The sequence below is a fragment of the Amblyraja radiata genome, chromosome 17 (genome assembly GCF_010909765.2).
Source record: "Amblyraja radiata isolate CabotCenter1 chromosome 17, sAmbRad1.1.pri, whole genome shotgun sequence".
Taxonomy (NCBI): Eukaryota; Metazoa; Chordata; class Chondrichthyes; order Rajiformes; family Rajidae; genus Amblyraja; species Amblyraja radiata.
In genome coordinates this window covers 19,262,212-19,287,250 of record NC_045972.1, presented here as the reverse complement: position 1 = coordinate 19,287,250, position 25,039 = coordinate 19,262,212, and the positions used below count along the sequence as shown (strand labels likewise).

Genomic DNA, 25,039 nt, shown 5'->3' with positions numbered 1-25,039 from the left:
ACCATCTCACTCACCTTATGTATCCAGCCAGCCCTCCTGCTACATTGGCTCCCCACCACTGTAGCGGGTCTTACCACCACCATTCCTGGCCACCAGCGAGCTCAAACGACTGGCAATTTGTCAACTTGCTTCAAACCGTCTATTGGCCAACATATAGCAACTGGCATCATTGAGTCATAGAGTCCGTCCTACAGCATGGAAACAGGCCCAACTTGCCCACACCGGCCAACATGCCCCATCTACACTTGTCCCACCTGCCTGCATCTGGTCCATATCCCGCTAAACCTATCCCATCCATGTACTGTACCTATCTAAATGGTTCTTAATCGTTGCGATAGTCCCTGCCTCAACTACTTCCTCCGACAGCTTGTTCCGTACACCCACCCACCCTTTGTGTGAAAAGGTTACCTCTCAGTTCCTATTAAATCTTTCCCCTCTCACCATAAATCAACTTTAGCAATTACATTAAATAGCACAAAATCATCATCATTAAATAAAATGGCACACTTGCTACATCTAATGACAAATATAATCAAAAGACCGTGAAATAATTACAAAAGCTTAAGAAGTGGAGCCTTGTTCTAACAGTTGCAAAGGTGCTTGTTAGTTACTGAGGGTTGTTTAGGCTCCAAAGACTGACTAACAGTTGATTGTGCACTGGGTTACTATTGTAGATCTGGTTCATTCCAATTACTATTTGAAGGCTTTTGAACTTCATCACTGATTGATGCAAAGTTTGTGTTCTTCTTACAGACTCTCTCCCTCCCGAATGGAGCTGCCCAAAATATAATTACTTCCTTCACAATGACCTTATCCTGATTTATCTTATCTACCAAGTGTGAATATTCCACTGCTTCCAAATTGCAACTGGCTATATTTTAGGTATATACTTTTAAAGATAATCAACACATTTTGAAATGATGAAAAGGAAAATAATGCACATCTGTGGAGAGGGGATCAAGGTTAACAACTGCGGTCAATAGCTTTGTATGATACCGACCTTATGATACAGGAAACAATGTCCCCTATACCTTAACGTCAATAGGATACAAAGAACCAGATGAATGACCTGAAACATTAATTCTGTTCTCACTGCACAGATGCTGATGTGTTGATCCAACATTTTCTTTCAGTTTCAAATATCAAACAGTTATGGTTTTCTTTGCCAGAAAACTGCCAAGAATGGTCAAAGTGTTCTCTAATAAGGTTAAGCTCAAAGCAGAAATTCAATACCTGATCGCCACCCATGACCCCAACAATAGACATAGAATGGGTTCTCCATCATTGAGTCTAATGGACGGAGCTTACAGGAGACAGCATGCTCCACGTACTTTTCATGCATTTGATTGGTTTTCCTGTTTGACATCTCCAACTGATTGGGACACTTAATTGAACTCTGCTCGCCTGAACTGGCAACTAGTTCACCACAGTATAAACGTGATCAAAATTACCAACTAAAAAGCAACACAATCCTCTTCAAGAATGGGGAAGCCAAAGGTTCCAATGTTTTTTTTTTACAAATTTGATCTCAAAAGTGACTAACATTTTATGTTGATATCTTTCAAAAAATGTCCATCCTATCATAACGTATTAGTGAGACTAGAGGTTCATTGGCCTTTGATGACATGACATGCTTACCGTATTCAATGGGAGTGAGTCTTGTTTCTGGGAGTGAGCTGTTCATGGGGGACTCCTATAAATCCACCCAATTGCTGTGGATGCCCAGACATTGGGATAGCCTTTTATGTGGGATGTGAGGATGATGCTCTGTGATATAGTTAGCCTAAGAAGAAATCCTTATGAAGTTTAAATAAGCAGCCAGACCCAGACCAGACTGAATGGTATCCAATAGTGCAACTGCTTTGGATAGGCAACATTTCGGGTCGGGACTCTTCTTCAGTCCTGACGTGAAACGTCACCTATTCATTTCCTCCAGACCTGCTGCCTGACCCACTGAGTTACTCCAGCACATTGTGTTTTGCTTGCGTCTCCAGTACCTGCAGTTCCTTTTTTCTCCAGATCAACTGCTTTGACCACCACGTGTTACACTACAGCTTCCTACTTGGCATCAATCCTAATGCCCAAGACATGCTGGTAGGTTTTTTGCCTTGACTCTGTGAGTGAGCTGTTCATGGGAGAATCCAATAAATCCACATCATTTATCCGTAGAATAGGCAAAAAGGATCAACATGGAATTGGTGGGCAAGTGAAAATAAATAACAGGACTACAAGGAGATAAGAGGAGGAGGAGGAGGAATGGAACTGATGGAATTGCTTTGCTCAGAGCTAGCATGGACTCAATGGGCCAAAAGGCCTCCTGTATCATTATAACTAAAATGTTCAGTCTGTATTTAACAAAGTGCTCTACAACAATACAAACACAGATGCCAATGGTACCATGTAAATGCCTTCACACACTTGAATTGATGAGACAAGTGTTTCACTGAAGTAGCAAATTTCCTCTCCACCTCTACAATTCCAATCAGTTTCTATATTTAACATGGTTTGCCAACCAGTGGCACGAGGAATGCTCAAGGGCCGGTGGAAATGCCAGTTTCTGAGCGGGTGCGGGTAGCAACAAGTCAAATCAGTCGCCGATTTACCTTGGGGCCCCCTTGAGTTGCCAAAACACACTGTAGTCACCGCGCCTGGTGTACAGACATCACACCCACTGCTGATGATCCATTGTCCATGCCTCTTCCATGCTTCCCACTCACTCACAGATCTGCCTTTGCTGGCCGTTGTAACTGTAAACATGCCACTGATTAGAAGGAACCTTCTGACACACCCTGTGCACATTTGATATGCCGTACTTCTCGAGGGAGGAGGAGGATGATGCTTCCAGTATAATTAGGTCTGGGGATTTTGGGAGTGGGGGTTTATGCTGTGAAAATTATGTTTTAAGTATATTGTTTGGATTTATTGTAATGTAATATATTATTTGTTAAATGTAGTAATTAGGTATTTATGAATATATTGCTGTAATTTCTGACAAAAATCAAAAAAATAAAATCATGTACATCTATGTTCTATTAGAGTGATCAACGTGTGCTCTCATTATTTTGCATTCACTAGATGGGCCGAAGGGCCAGTTTCCATGCTGTATCTCCAAACTAAACTAAGAAGTATTCAGTAAGAAACGTTCCCATTTTCCTCACATCCACACACGCGGTTGATGTTAATAGGTTCCAGGAGCAGAATTAGGCCATTCGGCCCATCAACTCTACTCTGCCATTCAATCATGGCTGATCTATCTTTCCCTCTGAACCCCATTCTTCTGCTTTCTCCCCGGAATCCCTGACACCCGTACTAATCAAGAATCTGTCAATCTCTGCTTTGAAATAATCCATTAATTTGGCCTCCACAGCCATCTGTGGCAATGAATTCCACAGACTTGCCTTCATCTGACTAAATAAAATCCCCCTCATCTCATTTCTAAAGGTACATCCTTTTATTATTCTGAGGCTATGACCTCTGGTCCTAGACTCTCCCACGTGGAAACATTCTCTCCACATTCACTCTATCCAGGCTTTTCATTATTCAGTAAGTTTCAATTAAGTTATCCTTGGTTGCTAATTGGTCCTGCCTTATTTTTCTTAGTTATCCCCTGGAACATTATATACTTATAAAACATCTATGGACTATTTTGATCTAACTTGCTTTTTTTTAATGCATCCTTTCTTTCCTTGACCTACTCCTCTTTTAATTGCACTTCCACATATTCGTTCCTTTCTATAATCTTCTGCACTTTCCACAGTATCCTCTAAAGGGAGAAAACTTGTGAACTAATATCCTCTCTGTCAAAATGGACACTGTGTGAACAGTTCAGTTCTTTCCAACAATTTTCATTTGAAGTTCTGGATCCCCTAAAAACACTTGCACATTTTGGCTGTCAAAAATGTTAGGGTAGATAATAGGAAACTTTTCTCCATAGCAGAAATGTCTAAGAGGCTAAGACTTTGGCGATACAGCATGGAAACAGGCCCTTCAGCCCACAGAGTCCGTGCCAACCAGCGATCAGACCATACACCAGGTCTTTGCTTCACACGAGGGACAATTTACAATTTTACCTCAACCTATTAACCAACAAACCTTTGGAGCTTGGGAGGAAACCGGAACACCTGGAGTAAACCCATGTGGTCACAGGTGGAGCATACAAAGGCAACAACCGTACTGCAGCACCACTGTGCCAAGATGATAAGGGTTTAAGGCACGGACTAAGGGTAGATGGGATCATAGGAAGATTTGTCTTCACACCGAGGGGGAGGAATATAGAACACACTGTATAAGTGGGTGGTTGAGGGAAACGTTCACACACATTTAAGAACTGCTAGACCAAGTAGGACCCATTGAGCCCCATTCCCCCAACGCAATACTGCACCACTCACCCGTTCCCCCAACGCAACCCGTTTCCCCCAAAAAACTGGGCTATGGTTCGAGTCAGTGTGGGGTCCAGGGGATGGTGCTCTGCGCCCGCAGGGAGGCCTCTCCATCCCCCCTCCACCTCCCGCGGCTCCAGACCTCAGTATCAAAAACTGACTGACTGAATTTCAGTTATTTTTAAATCCCACACCCACTGAGAGACTTTCAGTTATCCGCAGGAGGGGGAGGGAGGAGCGCGGCTCCGTGTCTATGTCCGTGTCTGTGTCCAGTGTGTTTTTATCGGGGACAGCAAGATTTTTTAATGTAAATGAGATCCCATTGTGACATCATTGTGGGGTGGAGCACTGCTCATGGACAATTTATGCAAATGAGATCCCATTGTGACGTCACAGCTGAAACTCACTGCAACCTCGTCATTTATTTCTCAAACTGGATTTTGTAAAGTTAATAATGTGAAAAACTTGTAAAATATAACATCAATCTGAACGAAACTTTGATAAAACACACCACAGGAAAATGGTGAGTAAGGTGGTCCAAAAATTGTAGCGCTCTAGTGTACCGTTTTGTCGTAATTCATGACACCACAGACACACAGGCACATAAACACACAGACAGACATAGAAACAAACAAGATGAGAGTTTTAGAGATAGACAGACAGACAGACAGACAGACAGACAGACAGACAGACAGACAGACAGACAGACAGACAGACGAGCACTTGAATCCTAAAGCATAGAAACCTGAGGACCAAGTGTTTGTGAATGGGCTTCCAGGTGGATACTTGATAGCATGAACGATGATGGGCTGAATAGTGTCTCAGTTCTCTGTGATTCTGCGACTCTATTATTCACTGCCACCTTTTTCTGAGTCTCAGCTTCCTCCTCTCCCTTTTCGAAAGGTAACAGGTACGTTCGCACTATTTTTAATTAATGCTGACCTCAATGGAGAATTAGGTTTTAACCATCTTCGAGGACACGCTAATCAGCTTGTTGAAAAATAAGCTGCTATACAATTTCTTTTCCTGAGCTGTCACTATGAATTCTCAATAATCATGTAATGAGACATCAGCCTAACAGCTCTCCCAGGAGGTTTGCTTTATAATGTTTGGCAGCAATGTCTCTTGTGTAAGCGCAGAATCTAAAGTGCAAAGCAGATGATTAAGGCAACTGTGCAATTCAGCTTTTCGCTTTTATATAATAATTCCAGCTAAGCCAGTTATATTATAAGCAAATACAGTTTACCATATTGGATGTTATAATAACAACGCATGTGTTCTGTATTTAATAATTTAAGAGTTCTTTCCTTGCCTGCTGATTTAATTTAAAATAGTAAATTGTAGAACGTAGATAGGATGAGGGGTGACCTTACAGAGGTGTATGAAATCATGAGAGGAATAGATCAGGTAGATGCACAGAATCTATTGCCCAGAGTAGGGGAATCGAGGACCAGAGGACATAGGTTTAAGCTGAAGGGGGATTCCATGCTGTATGACTCTATAACAATATATTAGTAAGAGCCCAAAGTATGGTTAACCATAGAGATAACAGGCAAGGCGATGACATTCATTTATTCAGGATTCGTTGATTGCATGATACTGTATTAACACACTGAAAATTGTTAGTGTGTTAATGGCCTGTCCCACTTGGCAAGTTTTTCGGCTGCTGCCGGCATCATATCAGTGTTGCCAAAAGATTTTGAACATTTCAAAATCCAGCGAAGACCAAAAAAATGTTGTGACACTTGAAAAAACACGGCGCGTCAAACGTCATCGCGCCGCGTCACCTCCGCATCACGCCACAAATTTTTCGGTGACCTGATAAGTCAGTCAATGATGTCGACAATAGCTGAAAAAAATCGCCAAGTGGGACAGGCCCTTAATTATTATACAGCCAGAGGGAGACCCTTGGACTACCTTCAATTGGATTTTACTGGACATTATATTGCTGACTGGTTAGCTTGCAACAAAAGCTTTTCACTGCACATGTGACAATACATTAAACTAAACTAAACTAAACCAGAGATAGGCCTGAAGTAAAGAGAGTTGGGATAATGATATGTCTAAGTAGGATAGAGACCTCCTTTGTGTTCTAATGACGAATAAATTGTGCCAAGTGCAATGATAGCAGCATTTCTTGATGACACCAAATTGGCTAACTCAGAGGAAATTTGGCAGTGGAACAGAAGATAACAAAGTAAGCAGACAGGCGGCTAGCACAGTTCCGTGTGGAGAAGCGTGAAGTAATGAACGAGCTGGTAAAGGATGAGGACGTTTCAGAGGAGCAGGATATTTGTGGAGATGTTGGGGGTAAAAGTGGAGGCTGTAATTACGGAACGGGAAGGCAGCAGACCTTTAACAAGTGAAGTGCGGATTTTTGGAAAAAACCATGAAAGATGAAATGGATAGGAAGGAACTGCAGATGCTGGTTTAAACCGAAGATAGACACAAAAAGCTGGAGTAATTCAACGGGGCAGGCGGCATCTGGAGAGAAGGAGTGGGTGACGTTTCGGGTCGAGACCCTTCTGACGACTCGACCCGAAACGTCACCCATTCCTTCTCTCCAGAGATGCTGCATGTCCCGCTGAGTTATGCCAGCATTTTGTGTCTATCTAAAGGAGAAATAGAGTTCTGCATTACACATAACGCGGCATGAAAATTGCTACAAAGCATTCATTCTCCATTTGTGAAGATATTTATTCATCCATAAACATTATTTCTATGTTATCCCACTTTCACATCCCTCCCGACACACTAGGGGTAACTTACAGAGGCCAATTAACACAGTTCTGAAAAATGATTAGAACACAAAGTGCTGGAACAACTCAGCGGGTCAGGCTGCATCTCTGGATAGGTGATGTTTTAGGTTAGGACCACTTTCAGATTGATTGTAGTAGGGGGAAGAAAGCTGGAAAAGAGGTGGGGACACGACAGAGCCAGGCGGGTGTTAGGTGGATACAGATGACGTGGGGGGGTGGGGGGGGGGGGGGGGGGGGGGGGGTTGACTGGCAGATAGCTTGACAAAGGCTAGAGATGAAAAGGAAACAAATGGGTTTCAGATGAGAGAAGAGGAGTATGATGGTGATCTGGGTTACCTTTGCAGATCTGTGAAAGCTCTTATATGACTTTTAAGAAACTCTCAGACAGGTACATGGATAGGATAGGTTTAGAGGAATATGGAGCAAAGGTAGGCAGGTGGAGCTAGTATAAATGGGGCATGTTCAGACTGAGAGTCAGGGGAGAGGGAAACGGGAGATATAAAAAGGTACATAAATCAAATGAATGAATGATATGCAAAATGCAAAGAAGTTCAAGGAAAGGTGGAGCCCACAATGGCCCATTGTTGGCTGTGGGGAAGATGGTAACGAGTGATCCAAACAGTGAAGCACAGCAGGTCGACAGTGACAACTAGGATGGGGAGGGTAGTGTCGTTTAGAGATAGAGGGCGGGAAACGGCCCTTCAGCCCGCCGAGTCCATGCTGACCAGTGATCACCCCGTACACTAGCACTAACATACACACTAGGGGCAATGTACAATTTTTACCGAAGCCAATTAACCTACAAACCTGTACATCTTTGGAGTGTGAGAGGAAACCGGTGCACCTGGAGAAAACCCACGCAGGCCACAGGGAGAAGGTACAAACTCTGTCCAGGCAGCACCCGTGGTCAGGATCTAACCTGGGTCTCTGGCGCTGTGAGGCTGTGAGACTCTACCGCTGAGCCACTGTGCCGGCCCTTTTTTCTGAAAAAGAAAATATGTTTTCTTTTACAGAAAAGTATAAAGAATAAGTGGAGCATCTGTTTGCTTTACAAGCAATATCCAGTATTTGGATAATGGGCTGCCGCTTGGCAAAGGGAGGGAACTCCATCTGCTCCTAATTTAACGCCGAGATATCTGCCTGACTATTTCCACAGGCTGTTGCAATTGCTGGCTTTCAATACAACTGTTCCTCATTGTGACCAAGTAGTTGTTATAAATAACTTCATAAACCTACCATGTTTGGACAATTTGGCAAAGCAATTAAACAGAATGGCATATGTATCTGGCATTGTAATGGCGGATGGGCCACCCAGTGTTGCCTTCACTGGCAGACCACAGTTTCAAATGGAGACGCCTTGCGGGGCTCACTCGAAGTTCCAAGCAATGATTCGTAAGGGAATGGATTTAGAGTCATAGGAAACAGGCCATTTGGCCCATTTTCTCACACCGACCAACTTGTCCCATCTACCCTAGTTCCACTTGCCTGCGTTTGGTCCATATCCCTCTAAACCTCACCTATCCATGTACCTATCTAATTTCGGCATGAAATTTGCAATAGTCCCTCCCTCAACAACCACCTCCGGCAGCTCGTTCCATAAACCCAACAGCCATTGTGTGAAAAAGTTACCTCTCAGATTCCTACAAGCTTTCATCCCCCCTCACCCTAAACCTATGCCCTGTGGTTCACGAGATTTGAGGAAACTTTGGACTTTTAGACTTTGGACTTTAGTCTTTAGAGATAGAGCACGGAATCAGGCCCTTCGGCCCACTGAGTCCGCACCGACCAGCGATCACCCCATTCACTGGCACTATCCTACACATCAGAGACTATTTACAATTTTTAATTAACCTACAAACCAGTACATCTTTGAAATGTGGGAAGAAACCGGAGAAAACAGTGGAAACCCACGCGGTCACGAGTGGAAGGTACAAACTCCGTACAGACAGCACCCATAGTCAGGATAGAACCCGGGTCTCTGGCGCTGTAGGCAGCAACTCTACCGCTGCGCCACCGTGCCGTCAGTTGTCCTGGTAGTATTGCAGGGTCGGCCTGGCCAAGTGTATTCAAAATTTAAGTTTAAATTAAGCGTATTTAAGATTTAAATTTAAAATTAAGTTTTAAATTTGACTGTTAAAAGAAATTCACTTTCCATCTATTTGAGAACCCCTGCCGTGGCCTCGTTAGGAACTTTCGAGTCATTGATAAATGGACTACTTTTGTTTTGCTTTTCTTTAAAGACAGCCTGCGCTCTCCCCCTAATTATACCCAAGAATTAGAAACTTTTAGGAACAGCTTTCTCTGATCTTAGCATCAAACAACAGTCCATTAAATAGTAGTGCAGTACCTCAGCCAGCTAAATGTCGCAGATAATAAATTATCTGACTTACAACTCCCTCCAGGATTCCTGCTAAAAATTAAAAAAAATACAACATCCTGAATAAAATGAATGCACATCTCATTGGGGTAAAATAATCTATCTGTTTCATAAACAGAGTGGAATATAATAAAACGGCATCAATTCTGGCGTGTAGGAAGGAACTGCAGATGCTGGTTCACACTGAAGATAGATACAAACAGCTGGAGTAACTCAGCGGGGCAGGCAGCATCGCTGGAGAAAAGGAATAGGTGACGTTTCCGATTGTGATCAACCATTTCACCAATTTGAGAGTTAGTTTTTTGCCTCTTTCTCCCCCTCGCTGTAAGTCTGTAAATTCCCACGTCATAAACCTTCTGCAAGTTAGTTTGAAGGGTTTTAGCATCCTTCGTTTCTGCCTTGTGACCCAAGGTACCTGGCTCCAGAGCTCACCAGAACTGAAGAAGTGTCTCAACCCATCTCTACCGCTGTGGTACTGTGCCGGACGTGGAAAGACAAGCGGAGCAAGCTTGTCAGTATGGATGAGTTGGGCCGAAGGGCCTGTTCCCGTGCTGTGATTCTGTGACTCTCTGTCTCTTCTTTACAAAGTGCTAACCTTCCAATGTCCCACATTACACTTTACCTGCCAACTCGTGCCCATTCCTGTAACCCGTCTCCAGTGTTGCTCCGGTAACCCCGCATCCTCTGCAAGTTGATGCTGCTTGCCTGACCGAATTTTCCAAACTATTTGGATGTCGATTCCACAAGGCACTTTAAATTCACCCCTTTCTCAGATGTTACACAGTAAACCTGGTAAGTTTAAAGGGTGCACGGTAACCAGGGCCCAGTGGGTATTAGGAGAGTGCAGGAAACGGGCTCCAGTGAGTTAAGGAGTGTGTGGGAATCGCAATGCTGGTGAATTTTGGGGTGTTTTGTTTAGTTAGTTTAGTTTATTGTAACATGTACCGAGGTACAGTAGAAAGTTGTTGTTGCGTGCTAACCAGTCAACCGAGAGACTATACAGGATTACATTCGATCCATTCACACACAGTGTACAGATACACGATAAAGGGAATAACGTTTAGCGCAGCATAAAGTCCAGTAAAGTCTGATTAAAGATAGACAGATGGTCTTCAATGAGGTAGATGGTAGGTCAGGAACCACTCTCTTGTTGGTGATAGGATAGTTCATTTGTCTGATAACAGCCGGGAAAAAACTGTCCCTGAATCTGGAGGTGTGCGTTCTCACACTTCTGTACCTCTTGCCCAATGCGAGAGGAGAGACGAGGGAATGGCCGGGGGTGAGACTCGCCCTTGATTATGCTGCTGGTGTTTGGGAAATGGTGCCTGTTAAGATTCAGGGGAGTGCAGCGAACATCACCTGTGAATCGGACAGGTGAATCAAACCATTGAGATTTCCGGACAGTCATTTAGAGGATTATTAGAATTTTACTGCGGGTACCTTTGCAGGACCTCTGGGTCCTCTTCACAAACGGAGCAGCAGTGCAACATGACGAGCCGCTGCCTCACAGCGCCAGAGACCCAGGTTCGATCTTGACCACGCTGCTGTCCGTGTGGAGTTTGCACACTCTCCTGTCACCGCGTGGGTTTCCTCCGGGTGCTCCAGTTTCCTCCCACATCCCAAAGACATGCGGGTTTGTAGGTTAATTGGCCTTTGTAAAATTGCCCCGAGTGTATATGGGGGTTGCCAGTAAGGTCATTGGGTCAAAGGGCGTGATGCACTGAGCAGCTCAATCCGTCTGGAGGACATGGCAGCTTCCGGCACACACTGTTAACACACGGAACGCGGACTTTCTTACCTGTTAAAAACCCATCAAAATGGTCGATTTATGCGCTGTAAATAATAGTGGAGCGCTCTGAACCAAATGCTCTAGTATCTTTGCACTGAAACCAAGCACCAAGGTGTAAGCAGCCGAAACAGCACATCCCTCGGGACAGCCCCCACTTTCCTCCCCGGGGTCAGCGCTGTCCACCCTCCCTGTCACGGGCTGTGGGTCGGCAGCGCCCACACACAGGGCTGGGTGGAGCGGGGCCACGGCTCCAGGCAGCGGACACACGGGAACGAAAACCCATGTAACGTCCCCGTCAGCTGCAGCAGAGTTGGGGACAGTCTGGTCCCTCCGCCCACCCAGAGTCACTGGCCGGGATGCATCAGCAACCCCCACCCACCCCCGGCCGCGGGGTTAGACGGCCCGGGGTCCGCGAGTGTGGAACCAGTCAGCCTGGAGTCCGGATGCTGGGACAGAAGACGGGCCCGTTACAGTGGAAGCCATGGTAAGTGCTTACCTGCAGTTCAACGCGTGTACTCCAGTTGGCGTTGCGTGGCAACAGTACGGGTCACTGGTCATGACCTCGACTGCCGTGCCACCTCCCTATCGGGATTGGATGAGAAAGTGGGATAACATAGACCAGTGATCTGCACAGAATATTGATCTAAAACGGTTAATGTGATGCTGCAATGTTGGAAACAATTGTTGTTATCGTAGAATTAAATCATTTACATCAGACATGACGCTGTATTGATAGAAGTTCCTGCACCATTAGTTTTGCCGATGCAGCAGGTACAATTACATTATACATCCTATTAAACTTTCTCTCCATCTTGGAAACTTGCACTGTTTTACAGCTGCCAATGATGCACTGCCGTCGGGCTTCCTAGACCATTATGGATCTGCTAAATGCCTATTGACACTCACGACAGAAAGTTGTTTGATGACACATGATCAGATGAACCGTGGCAAATCAAGTCAATGTTAAATAAACTTCAGTGCATTTACTGTGGCAGGGGTTACTCTGACAATCCCAATGCTCCATTCCACCCAAGAAGCAGTAGACACAAAAAGCTGGAGTAACTCGGCGGGTTGAGACCCTTCTTCAGACTCCATTCCATATTCCATGTCCGTTTCTTGCAAAATCTTTTATTTTCGAAGATAGCTTTCATAGATAGCTTTTACAGTGAAGGTAAGAATGCAATGCTGAGGCTTTATCAGGTGCTGGTGAAGCCATATTTGGAATATTGTGAGCAGTTTATGGGCCCCATATCTGAGGAAGGAGGAGAGGATCCAGAGGAGGCTAACAAGAATCATCCCAGGAATGATTGGGCTAATGTATGGGGAACGTTTGATGGCTGTGGGCCTGTACTCACTGGGGTTTCTGAGGATGAAGGGATGGGGGGGGGGATCTCATTGAAACCTAACAAATAATGAAAGGCCTGGACAGAGTGGACATGGAAAGGATGTTCCCAGTAATGGGAGAGCCTGTGGTTCAGCCTTTCTGAAAACATTTCACTTCTATACATAACTCTATCATAAGCTAATTATCCCATTTGAACATGGAGGGAAAATAAAATTATAGTAATTGGAAATAAAATGATGCTCATTTTGTTCTCTCCATCGGACCATTGTTATGATTCACAGTAGCTTATCAATTCTCCAGGCTTATGGTGGGATAATAGGTGCTTAAAACCTGACATTCTCAGCTGCTTAATGTTACAGATGTGGCAAGTGTCACTGCTGATGGAGCTGCTGCCACACAGCACGAAAGACCCACGTTCGATCCTGACCTCGGGTGCTGCCCGTAAGGAGTTTGCACGTTCTCCCCATGATCATGGAGGGCAGAACAGGGTAAATGTTGTGGACCAAGTGAACAGACATCCTACGAGGGATCATAGTTACAAGATTAGAAGGAGATTAGTTAAGACTGGGGTGCGTACGACTTTCTTCTCCCAACGGCTGATGAATCTCTGGAATTCTCTGCCCCAGAGGGTTGTGGAGGTGAGATCAGTGGGAGTATTTAAAGGGAAGGTGGATAACCTTTTGAAAGGTCCAGGCATTGAGTGCTGTGGGGCATGAGCACCCAGGAAGAGTTGAGACCTGGGGCGGATAAGCCAGGTCATATCGAATGATGGGTTGGACTGTGTGGTCCGTTCATGCTCCTATATTCGTATGGTTTTATATCCTTATGTTTTGTCTAGAGGCTGCTATATTTACTAAATATTAGCTTGTTAACACTGACGGTCGTGTGGGGAAGTGGTTTGTGATCTTTTTGAGACAAGACAAATGCCTTTCCTTAGGGTGGCACAGTGGCGCAGCGGTAGAGTTGCTGCCTTACCCAGGTTCGATCTGACTACGGGTGCTGTCTGTATGGAGTTTGTACGTTCTCCCTGTGATCACGTGGGTTTCCTCCGGATGCTCCGTTTACTCCCACACTCCAAAGGCGTACTGGTTTGTAGGTCCATTGGCTTCGGTAAAAATTGTAAATTGTCCCTAGTTGGTAGGATAGCACTATTGTGCCGTAATCGCTGGTCGGCACGGACTCCGTGGGCCGATGGGCCCGTTACCACGCTGTATCTCGAAACTAACCATCCCATGAATGAATAAGCACAATCCCCATCAAGTTAGTGAGTCAGGAACAGCAGACATTCTCCTTCCCAGAGACAAGGTACGTACGTGGGGAATGGAAGCTTGCTAAAGGAAAGGGTGAGGGATACATATAGCACAACGATTTATAAAACTAACACTTCAAGTTGATGACCTTTCAATGAACTGTATCTCTCTCCGAAGATGCCATTCCATTGATTTATAATCATAGCCGCTGAAAATCCATCTAAGTGCTGTATTAGCCCCACTGTTAACAGTTCAATTTGTGAAAGAGTCGAGAACTAGGGGTCATAAATAAAAAATAGCTGTTAATAAATTCAAAGAGGGGAATTCAAGAAAGGATGGTGAGCATGTGACATATTATCTTTAGAGATACAGCGCGGAAACAAGCTCACTGTGTCCGTGCTAACCAGCTTGTACACTCCCACTATCCTACACACTAGGGACAATTTTAACAGATTTTACCGAAGCAAATGAACCTACAAACGTGAAACTGGAGAAAACGCACGTGGTCATAGGGCGAATCTACAAACTCCGTATAGACAGCAGCTGTAGTCAGGATCGAACCCGGGGCTCTGGCGCTGTAAGGCAGCAGTTCTACCGCTGCGCCGCTGTGTAACCCACCAGTTACCTTCTGGCATAGTTGGCATGAATAAACTCTGTGAGAACTGAAGGATAGATCGGGTAGATGCACCGAGTCTCTTGCCCAGAGAAGGTGAATCGAGGTCCAGAGAACATAGGTTTCAGGTAAAGGGGAAAAGATTTAACAGGAATCTTTTTCACACAAAGGATGGTGGGTGTATGGAACAAGCTGCCAGAGGAGGTAGTTGAGGAGGGACTATCCCAACATTTAAGGACAGGTACATGGATTGGACAGGTTTGGAGTGATATGGACCAAACGCAGGCAGGTGGGACTAGTGTAGCTTGGACATGTTGACCGGTGTGGGCAAGTTGGGCCGAAGGGCCCATTTCCACACAGTATCACTCTATGACTTTATGATATGTTGGATTAGATGGTGTGGGAAGGGGCTTGTATGCAGTGTAAACACTAGTACGAAGCAGCAGACACAAAGATGAAAATATATACTTTTCCATCGGTAATGTGGATGGAGACTCAATGCCTGCTTGCAATATTGTACAGTGTTGGTGTGGGAAGAATTGTCATCCCCTAGATGAATGCCTCCCCTACCCATGACCCTAATCCTGAGAATAAACAATAATGCAATACCTCAGAATAAATGTCTTTTCATTGCTATAACAGCCTGGCCTGTTGTAGCAACATTTGATCTGTTGCCTCTGCCCCGGGCTCTTTATATCATAGATGTGTGTTTGCTTTATTTCTCTTTACAAGGCCATCAGAATTAGGCTTCAATTCACGTCAAGCCTAATTCCTGACGATGTTACTCAATGACCTCTGAAAATCCTCCCCTAAACCTCTCCACTTATCTCTCAAAACCTCCCCAAAACCACCTCTTTGACCAAACTTTGATCACTTCTTATCCCTCCTTATAAAAGGACTTGCATTCTATATAGTGACTTGCAAGCTTACACAAAGGAATGTTACATCTTTTGCAAAACAGTGTTTAACTACAATCTCTGTTGCAGCCAATGTCCCCTAAACAGCAAAATCCCATAACCAATCCATCAATCTGCTTTAATGTATATTCCATGAAGTATATTTCACTCAGGACAGTGTGGCACAGTGGCGCAGCGGTAGAGTTGCTGCCTTGCAGCACCAGAGACCGGGTACAATCCTGACTAAGGGTGCTGTCTGTACGGAGTTTGTTTGTTCTCCTTGTTTCCGTTTCTTCCTCCCACACTCCAAAGACGGACATGTTTGTAGGTTAAATGTGTAGGAAGGAACTGCAGGTGCTGGTTTACATCGAAGATCTACACAAAATGCTGGAGTAACTCAGCGGGATAGGTAACATCTCTGGATAGAAGGAATGGGGGAGGTTTTGGGTCAAGACCCTTCTTCAGACGTCGGTAAAATTGCAAATATGTAAGGAGATAGCAGATATTAGTAGTAAGCACAAAGTAGTGATTGTGGGAGATTTCAACTTTCCACACATAGACTGGGAAACACATTCGGAGTTTGTAAAATGTGTGCAGGATAGTTTTTTGCAGCAATACATAGAGGTACCTACTAGAGGAGGGGCAGTGTTGGACCTCCTGTTAGGAAATGAGACGGGACAGGTGGCGGAGGTATGCGTTGGGGAGCACTTCGGGTCCAGTGATCACAATACCATTAGTTTCAATATAATTATGGAGAGGGTCAGAACTGGACCTAGGGTTGAGATTTTTGATTGGAGAAAGGTTAACTTTGATGAGATGCGAAATGATTTAAAAGGAGTGAACTGGGACATTTTGTTTTATGGGAAGGATGTAGAAGAGAAATGGAGGACATTTAAAGGGGAAATTTTAAGAGTACAGAATCTTTATGTTCCTGTTCGGTTGAAAGGAAACAGTAAAAATTGGAAAGAGCCCTGGTTTTCAAGGGAAATTGGACATCTTGTTCGGAAAAAGAGGGAGATCTACAATAATTATAGGCAGCATGAAGTAAATGAGGTGCTTGTGGAGTATAAGGAATGTAAAAAGAATCTTAAGAAAGAAATTAGAAAAGCTAAAAGAAGACATGAGGTTGCTTTGGCAAGTAAGGTGAAAGTAAATCCAAAGGGTTTCTACAGCTATATTAATAGCAAAAGGATAACGAGGGATAAAATTGGTCCATTAGAGAGTCAGAGTGGACAGCTATCTGCAGAGCCAAAAGAGATGGGGGAGATATTGAACAATTTCTTTTCTTCGGTATTCACCAAGGAGAAGGATATTGAATTATGTGAGGTATGGGAAACTAGCAGAGTAGCTATGGATACTATGAGTTTCAAAGTAAAAGAAGTACTGACACTTTTGAAAAATATAAAAGTGGATAAGTCTCCAGGTCCTGACAGGATATTCCCTAGGACATTGAGGGAAGTTAGTGTAGAAATAGCCGGGGCTATGACAGAAATATTTCAAATGTCATTAGAAACGGGAATAGTCCCCGAGGATTGGCGTACTGCGCATGTTGTTCCATTGTTTAAAAAGGGTTCTAAGAGTAAACCTAGCAATTATAGGCCTGTTAGTTTGACTTCAGTGGTGGGCAAATTAATGGAAAAGATACTTAGAGATAATATATATAAGCATCTGGATAAACAGGGTCTGATTAGGAACAGTCAGCATGGATTTGTGCCTGGAAGGTCATGTTTGACTAATCTTCTTGAATTTTTTGAAGAGGTTACTAAGGAAATTGACGAGGGTAAAGCAGTGGATGTTGTCTATATGGACTTTAGTAAGGCCTTTGACAAGGTTCCTCATGGAAGGTTGGTTAAGAAGGTTCAACTGTTGGGTATAAATGCAGGAGTAGCAAGATGGATTCAACAGTGGCTGAATGGGAGAAGCCAGAGGGTAATGGTGGATGGTTGTTTGTCGGGTTGGAGGCAGGTGACTAGTGGGGTGCCTCAGGGATCGGTGTTGGGTCCTTTGTTGTTTGTCATGTACATCAATGATCTGGATGAAGGTGTGGTAAATTGGATTAGTAAGTATGCAGATGATACCAAGATAGGGGGTGTTGTGGATAATGAAGAGGATTTCCAAAGTCTACAGAGTGATTTAGGCCATTTGGAAGAATGGGCTGAAAGATGGCAGATGGAGTTTAATGCTGATAAATGTGAGGTGCTACACCTTGGCAGGACAAATCAAAATAGGACGTACATGGTAAATGGTAGGGAATTGAAGAATACAGTTGAACAGAGGGATCTGGGAATAACCGTGCATAGTTCCTTGAAGGTGGAATCTCATATAGATAGGGTGGTAAAGAATGTTTTTGGTATGCTAGCCTTTATAAATCAGAGCATTGAGTATAGAAGCTGGGATGTAATGTTAAAATTGTACAAGGCATTGGTGAGACCAAATCTGGAGTATGGTGTACAATTTTGGTCGCCCAATTATAGGAAGGATGTCAACAAAATCCTATTTTTGCAGCTAACCAGTGGTTTGCATCTTGCAGTGTAGACCTCTGTATTTCTGTTCATGAAGTCTTCTGAGGACAGTGGTCTTTAACAAATCCACTCCTGACCCCTGAAGAGTATTTCTGATCTGTCGGACAGGTGTTTGGGGATTTTTCTTTATTATGGAGAGAATTATTCTGTCATCAGCTGTGGAGGTCTTTCTTGGCCTGCCAGTCCTCTGCGATTAGTAAGCTCACCAGTGCTCTCTTTCTTCTTAATAATGTTCCAAACAGTTGATTTTGGTGGATGTCTCGATAAGTTTTATTCTTGTTTCTCAGTCTCATAATGGCTTCTTTGACTTTCATTGGCACAACTTAGGTCCTCCTGTTGATAAACAGCAATAAAGGTGATGGAAAAACTGGAGGAAAGACTAGGTGCTGAGAAATCTCTTATACCTGCATTGAGGAGGCATTTAAACACACCTGAGCAATTACAAACTCCTTTGAAGCCATGTGTCCCTAGCATTATGATGCCCTGAAATGGGGGGGAATAAGTTCAAGTTCAAGTTCAGTGAGTTTATTGTCATGTGTCCCTGTATAGGACAATGAAATTCTTGCTTTGCTTAAGCACACAGAAAATAGTAGGCATTTACTACAAAACAGATAAATGTGTCCATATACCATGATATAAATATATACACACATGAATAAATAAACTGGTAGTGCAAATAACAGAAAGTGGTTGCTAATAATCAGAGTTTTGTCTGAGCCAGGTTTAATAGCCTGATGGCTGAGGGGAAGTAGCTATTCCTGAACCTGGTTGTTGCAGTCTTCAGGCTCCTGTACCTTCTACCTGAAGGTAGCAGGGAGATGAGTGTGTGGCCAGGATGGTGTGGGTCTTTGATGATACTGCCAGCCTTTTTGAGGCAGCGACTGCGATAAATCCCCTCGATGGAAGGAAGGTCAGAGCCGATGATGGACTGGGCAGTGTTGTATGTATAATACAGTACACAGTATAATACAGTATACAGTATAAGGCAATATGTATAAGCACAGCTGTAATTTCTACATGGTGAAACCAAAATGTATAAAAATACCCTTTAATAAAATCTGACAATGTGCACTTTAACCACATGGGATTTTTTGTCTATTACAAATCTCAAATTGCGGAGTATAGAGGCAAATAAATAAATGATGGGTCTTTGTCCCAAACATTATAGAGGGCACTGTAGTTATGATACAGTCCAGTCATTCGTAGGTTTGGTGATTTGGAAAGAGAAGACAATGTGTAAAAATGTGAAGTTGCTCACTTTACACTTTACTTTAGACATTAGACTTTGGAGATATAGCGTGGAAACAGATCCTTCGGCCCATCAAGTCCATGCCGACCAGCGATAACCCCATACACTAGCGCTATCCTACATACTAAGGACAATTTACAATTTTATCAAAGCCAATTAACCTACAAACTTGTACCTCTTTGGAATGTGGGAGGAAACATGAGCACCTGGAGAAAATCCATGTGTCACAGGAAGAACATACAAACTCCAAACAGACAGCACCCACAGTCAGGATCCCTGGTGCTGTAAGGTAACTATTCTACCGCTGCACCACTGTGCCACACTTTAACATCCTTACATCGCTGATACCTTAACATCATTTTGAAAGGAAGAACAAAAGAACTGAGTGTTATTTAAATAGAGAGAAATTGCAGCAAGCTGCAACACTACAAGCTTTGGGGGCTTTGTGCATGAAACACAGAAGGCTAACACACACTGGTACAGCATGTATCAGGAAAAAAACTTTTTCTAATGGGTTGGAGTGTAATAGCAGGCAACTGTACAAGGCCCTACTGGGATCACATATAGAATACAGTGAACAATTATAGTTCACGTGGGAGGAAAGATATTATTTCATTGCAGGCGATTCAGCGGTTTAGTGGGATGTATCCAGGGATGGAGTTATCCGATAAGGAAAGGATAGAAAAGGTGGGACTCTAGAAGAATGAGAGCCAATCTCATGAATACACATTAGGTTATTTGGAAGGCTAAGCAGGGTAAATGCTAAGAGGACATTTCAATTAATGGGAAAATCCAAAAACAGAGGGCACGATTTCAGAATAAAGGGCTGCCCATTTAATGATGTGATGTGGAAGATTTTATTTTCTCTGAGAGAGATGTATAACGTTAGTACCTCCACCAATGTAAAGCACTTTGGCCAACGAGAGTTGTTTTTTAAATGTGCTATTGAAATAAAAGTGACTTGACTTGACTGGATTTTGAACTCTTGACTAGAGTGAGCTGTGGGGAAGAGTCATTGGGTACATTGAAGACTAAGGTAGATAGATTTCTAATAAGTAATAAGCATAGTGTACAAAATCATGAGAGAAATAGATCGGGTAGACACACAGAGTCTTTGTCCAGAGTAGGGGAATCGAGAACCAGAGGCAATAGGTTTAAGGTGAGGGGGAAAGATGTAATAGGAATCTAAAGGGTTACTTTTTATACAAAGGGTGGTGGTCTTCTTCTTCTTGCTTATAGTGTGCACAGCCTAACTTGTTCTATTTGATTGTACACACCATGTTGATTGCAGTCGTCGAAACAGGGCGGACCACGTGAAGGTTGCAATCACCCACCCGACAAAAGGTGGTGGGTGTATGGAATGAGCTGCCGGAGGAGGTGATTGAGGCAGGTTCTATCGCCCCTTCACTATTTTTTTCTAAATTTGTTTGAAGTCTTTCCCTGTCCTTGATTTCAGCATGAACTTTGATCCTTACACTAAAAGTCATAATAAAATGAGTTTTTTTAAATCAGCAGCAGAGTATAACACACATCCTTCATTGTAATGCTGAATGCTGCAAGGTTGCTTGGGGAGAGCTGCTCCCTCTGCTGTCCATCCTCGGCCGTGCAGCTAACCTTCCTGTTTAATGGAGATGCAATGAAGTCAAGAGTCAGGAGTGTTTTATTTTTATATGTCTCAAAGCAGAACATTAAAATTCTTACTTGCAGCAGCACAACAGATATGTAAACATATTACTCTGTGAAAACTCATAATAGCAAATTTCATAGCAAAAGGATTTGAGTATAGGAGCAGGGAGGTTCTTCTGCAGTTGTACAGGGTCTTGGTGAGACCACACCTGGAGTATTGCGTACAGTTTTGGTCTCCAAATCTGAGGAAGGACATTATTGCCATAGAGGGAGTGCAGAGAAGGTTCACCAGACTGATTCCTGGGATGTCAGGACTGTCTTATGAAGAAAGACTGGATAGACTTGGTTTATACTCTCTAGAATTTAGGAGATTGAGAGGGGATCTTATAGAAACTTACAAAATTCTTAAGGGGTTGGACAGGCTAGATGCAGGAAGATTGCTCCCGATGTTGGGGAAGTCCAGGACAAGGGGTCACAGCTTAAGGATAAGGGGGAAATCCTTTAAAACCGAGATGAGAAGAACATTTTTCACACAGAGAGTGGTGAATCTCTGGAACTCCCTGCCACAGAGGGTAGTCGAGGCCAGTTCATTGGCTATATTTAAGAGGGAGTTAGATGTGGCCCTTGTGGCTAAGGGGATCAGAGGGTATGGAGAGAAGGCAGGTACGGGATACTGAGTTGGATGATCAGCCATGATCATATTGAATGGCGGTGCAGGCTCGAAGGGCCGAATGGCCTACTCCTGCACCTAATTTCTATGTTTCTATGTTTCTAAACAACAACAAAAAGTATTTATAAAAAAGCAAATAGACAAATAAATAGACTAGTGCAAAGTATACAATTATGTCTCCACGACTATCTAGTTTGGAGCCTATTTGGAGGTTGTAGTGTTTAATAACCTGATGATTGCAGGGAAGAAGCTGCTCCTGAGCCTGGACGCAGATGCTGTTTTAAACAAATAAGGCACAATGTACTGGAGTAACTCAGTGGGTCGGGCAGCATCTCTGGTGAACATAGATAGGTGATGTTTCTGGTCTGACTGCAGAAGGGTCCCGACAAGAAATGTTACCTTTCCATGTTATCCAGAGGTGCAACATCACCTGCTGAGTTACTCCAGCACTTCGTGTCTTTTTTTCGGTTAACTAGGGGATTGCCTGGGATGAATTTGTTCAGTTATGAGGAGGGACCGGATAGGCTGGGTATGCTGTGGCATTGATGGCAGGTAGTAAATAGATCACAGGGATGACTAAAACTGGAGGGCATAGCTTTAAGGTAAGAGACATGTACCCGGCGTCAGATCGCCCGGCGCGGGGGAGCTGAGATTCCCCCCGATGAAGGAGCTTGATCGCCCCGACACGAGGGCCCAAACGCCGCCGGCTACGGGAGCCAGGATCGCACCATCAACAGAAGGCTCGAGGCTCCCGACCGTGGGAGAACAAAGAAGGGAAGAGGTTGAACTTTTTTTTTCACCTTCCATCAGTGAGGAATGTGGTGGATGTTTATGTTAAAATGTATTTTGTGTTTTCTGTTGCTTTTTATTGGTATGACTGGGTGGCAAATTAAATTCCTTGTATGTTGCAAAACTTTCACAATAACGAGGAAATACTAAGAAATCAACAAGGCATTGATGGCCATGGGCCAACTTCTAGTAAATGGGGTTAGTACAGATGGGCATTTGATGTACAGTAGGCACCCACAATGTCCATACTGCACCAGATGCCAACTTAAAGTAGTCTCCATTGCCTTCACATGATCCTTATCCATGTGCCTATCGAAAAGCCTCTTGAATGCCACTATTGTTTCTGCCTCAAATATAACCCCTGGCAGTGTGTTCCAGGCACCCGCCACTCTCTATGTAAAAAAAGTCCCGCACATCTCCTTTAAACTTTGCCCCACTCTCTTTAAACCTATGAATGGGAAAAAGGAGCTGAATGTCCCTATGATTTGAATTCCCCGGGTGTCATGATGAAATTCACACGTTTCTGGATTGATAATCCGTGTGCCTGGACGCCAGGGCAATAGATCAACAATCAATGCCACCATCCATGCCAGTCTGGAGCCTATGGTAACCTTAACCCAGATTAAGAGTCATATTCATACAGTGTGGAAACAGGTCCTTCAGCCCAACCTGCCCACACCGACCAACATGCCCCCCCATCTATACTTGTTCCACCTGCATACATTTAGCCGATATTCCTCCAAACCTATCCAATCCATGTACCTGTCTAAATGTTTTTTTTTTAATGTTGTGATTGTACCTGTTTCAACTACCTCCTCCGGAAGCTCGCCCCACCACCCTTTGTGTAAAAAGGTTACCCTCAGGTTCCTGTTACATTTCTCCCTCCTCACCTTCAACCTTTGTCCTCTGGTTCTCGATTCTCAAAATCCCCGACTCTGAGCAAGAGACTCTGTGTGTTTACCCAATCTATTCCTCTCATGATTTCGTATAGTTTTATATAATACTAGACAAAGTGGGACGCATTGGGTCATGTTCACACGGGAGGGCTGATCCCCCAATGCAATATTTCACATCCCCACCAATTCCAATATTAATGGCCAGTGGGGGGGGGGGGGGGGGGGGGGTGTTGTGCTGGCAACTCACTCACGGCTGGTGGGCTGGCAGTTGACTCATGGCTACTCCTTGAAATTCCATTTCAAGCAGGGTGCAAGGCCACCAATTCAAGTGCAGTTTCATACCACTTCAAGCAGGGTACAAGGCCACCAAATTCAGGTGCAGTTTCCTACCACTTGGAGCAGGGTGCAGGGCCACCAAATTCAGGTGCAGTTTCATATCACTTCAAGCAGGGTGCAAGTCCACAAAACTCAATTGCAGTTTCATACCACTTCAAGCAGGGTGCAAGGCCACCAATTCAAGTGCAGTTTCCTACTACTTTAAGCAGGGTACAAGGCCACCAAACTCAAGTGCAGTTTCCTACCACTTCAAGCAGGGTGAAACCACCATAAAACCACACAAAACATCACATAAACACCACACTCACAGTTCAGTAGACATTCAGTGTGTTCAGTTGATTCACATCTCAGACAGAGTCGTGACCTCTCCCTCCCCCATCTTGCAGAGACTGAGCCACACCCACACTTCCAGGTTTTATAATCCCTCCCCCTCCCACCGGAAGGGGCATGGCCTTCATGGCGTGATTAACAGGAGAGAGATTCTCAACATTTTTAAAACACTAATAACACTTTTATTTTTAATTGATGGGAAGAATCCTCTGCACCTGTTGAGCGGAGGGGGACTGAGTAAGATGGACAAAAATCACAGCCATAAGTGGTAGCGTTTTATCCAAAATCAATATATAGTGCCAACAGGAAGTTGTCAAGTTTAGACCACCAACCATTTGGTGTGCTTTATTGCAAACCAACCACCACCGACCTTTTGCCGTGCTTTATTTCAAACAAACCAACACCGACCATTTGCTGTGCTTTATTTCAAACCAACTACCACCAACCATTTGCTGTGCTTTATTTCAAACCGACCACATTTTCATTTTCAAACCACATTAAGGGCACTCAAGGTCAGTAAAACCGCACTCAAAGTTTAGTAGACATGTGTTCAGAGTTATTCACAGCTCAGACTCAGACCCTCTCGCTTCCCCCATCTTGCAGAGGCTGACTGAGGCACTCAACACTTCCGGGTTTTATAGTCCCTCTGGAGGGGCATGGCCTTCAGGAGAGAGAACCTCAACATTTTTTAAACACTAATAATTATTTTATTTTTCATCGATGTGAAAATCCCTCTTGTCCTGCGCCGCGGGACTCTGCGTAAGATGGCCAAAAATCACAGCCGTAAGTGGCAGCGTTTTCTCTTAAATCAAAATGCCGATAGTTTAATAAACTTTTATAAACTACTCCTGAGCGTACATTAATGGCAGAAGGAATGAAAACGGGAGTTGATGGGCAGGGGATAGAGAGAATGAGTTGCAGTGTGGGTAAATAGAGGCATGGAACACACGGGATTGCTTCTCTGCCAGCCCATGTGGGCCGAATGACCTATTCACTACAAGAAACTTATCATATGATCTATTCGCCATTTAATTCATGACAGCAAAGATTGCATTTGGTGATCTAATTTCTGTTAAAAACTAATGCTGTTTGTCAAACTTAATTTATGAATAATTAAATAAACGACATCAAGGAAGTATAACATATATAACATATAACATATAACAATTACAGCACGGAAACAGGCCATCTCGGCCCTTCAAGTCCGTGCCGA

At 43.8% G+C, this 25,039-nt stretch overlaps 1 long non-coding RNA gene across 1 annotated transcript; it reads left to right on the top strand.

Moving 5' to 3' along the window:
• The first annotated feature begins 343 nt into the window (after positions 1–343).
• On the top strand, positions 344–19,169 carry LOC116982562. The gene is made up of 3 exons (XR_004414495.1): positions 344–1,020; positions 13,176–13,183; positions 19,160–19,169. It is a non-coding gene; the product is annotated as an uncharacterized LOC116982562 (long non-coding RNA).
• Positions 19,170–25,039: the final 5,870 nt, after the last annotated feature.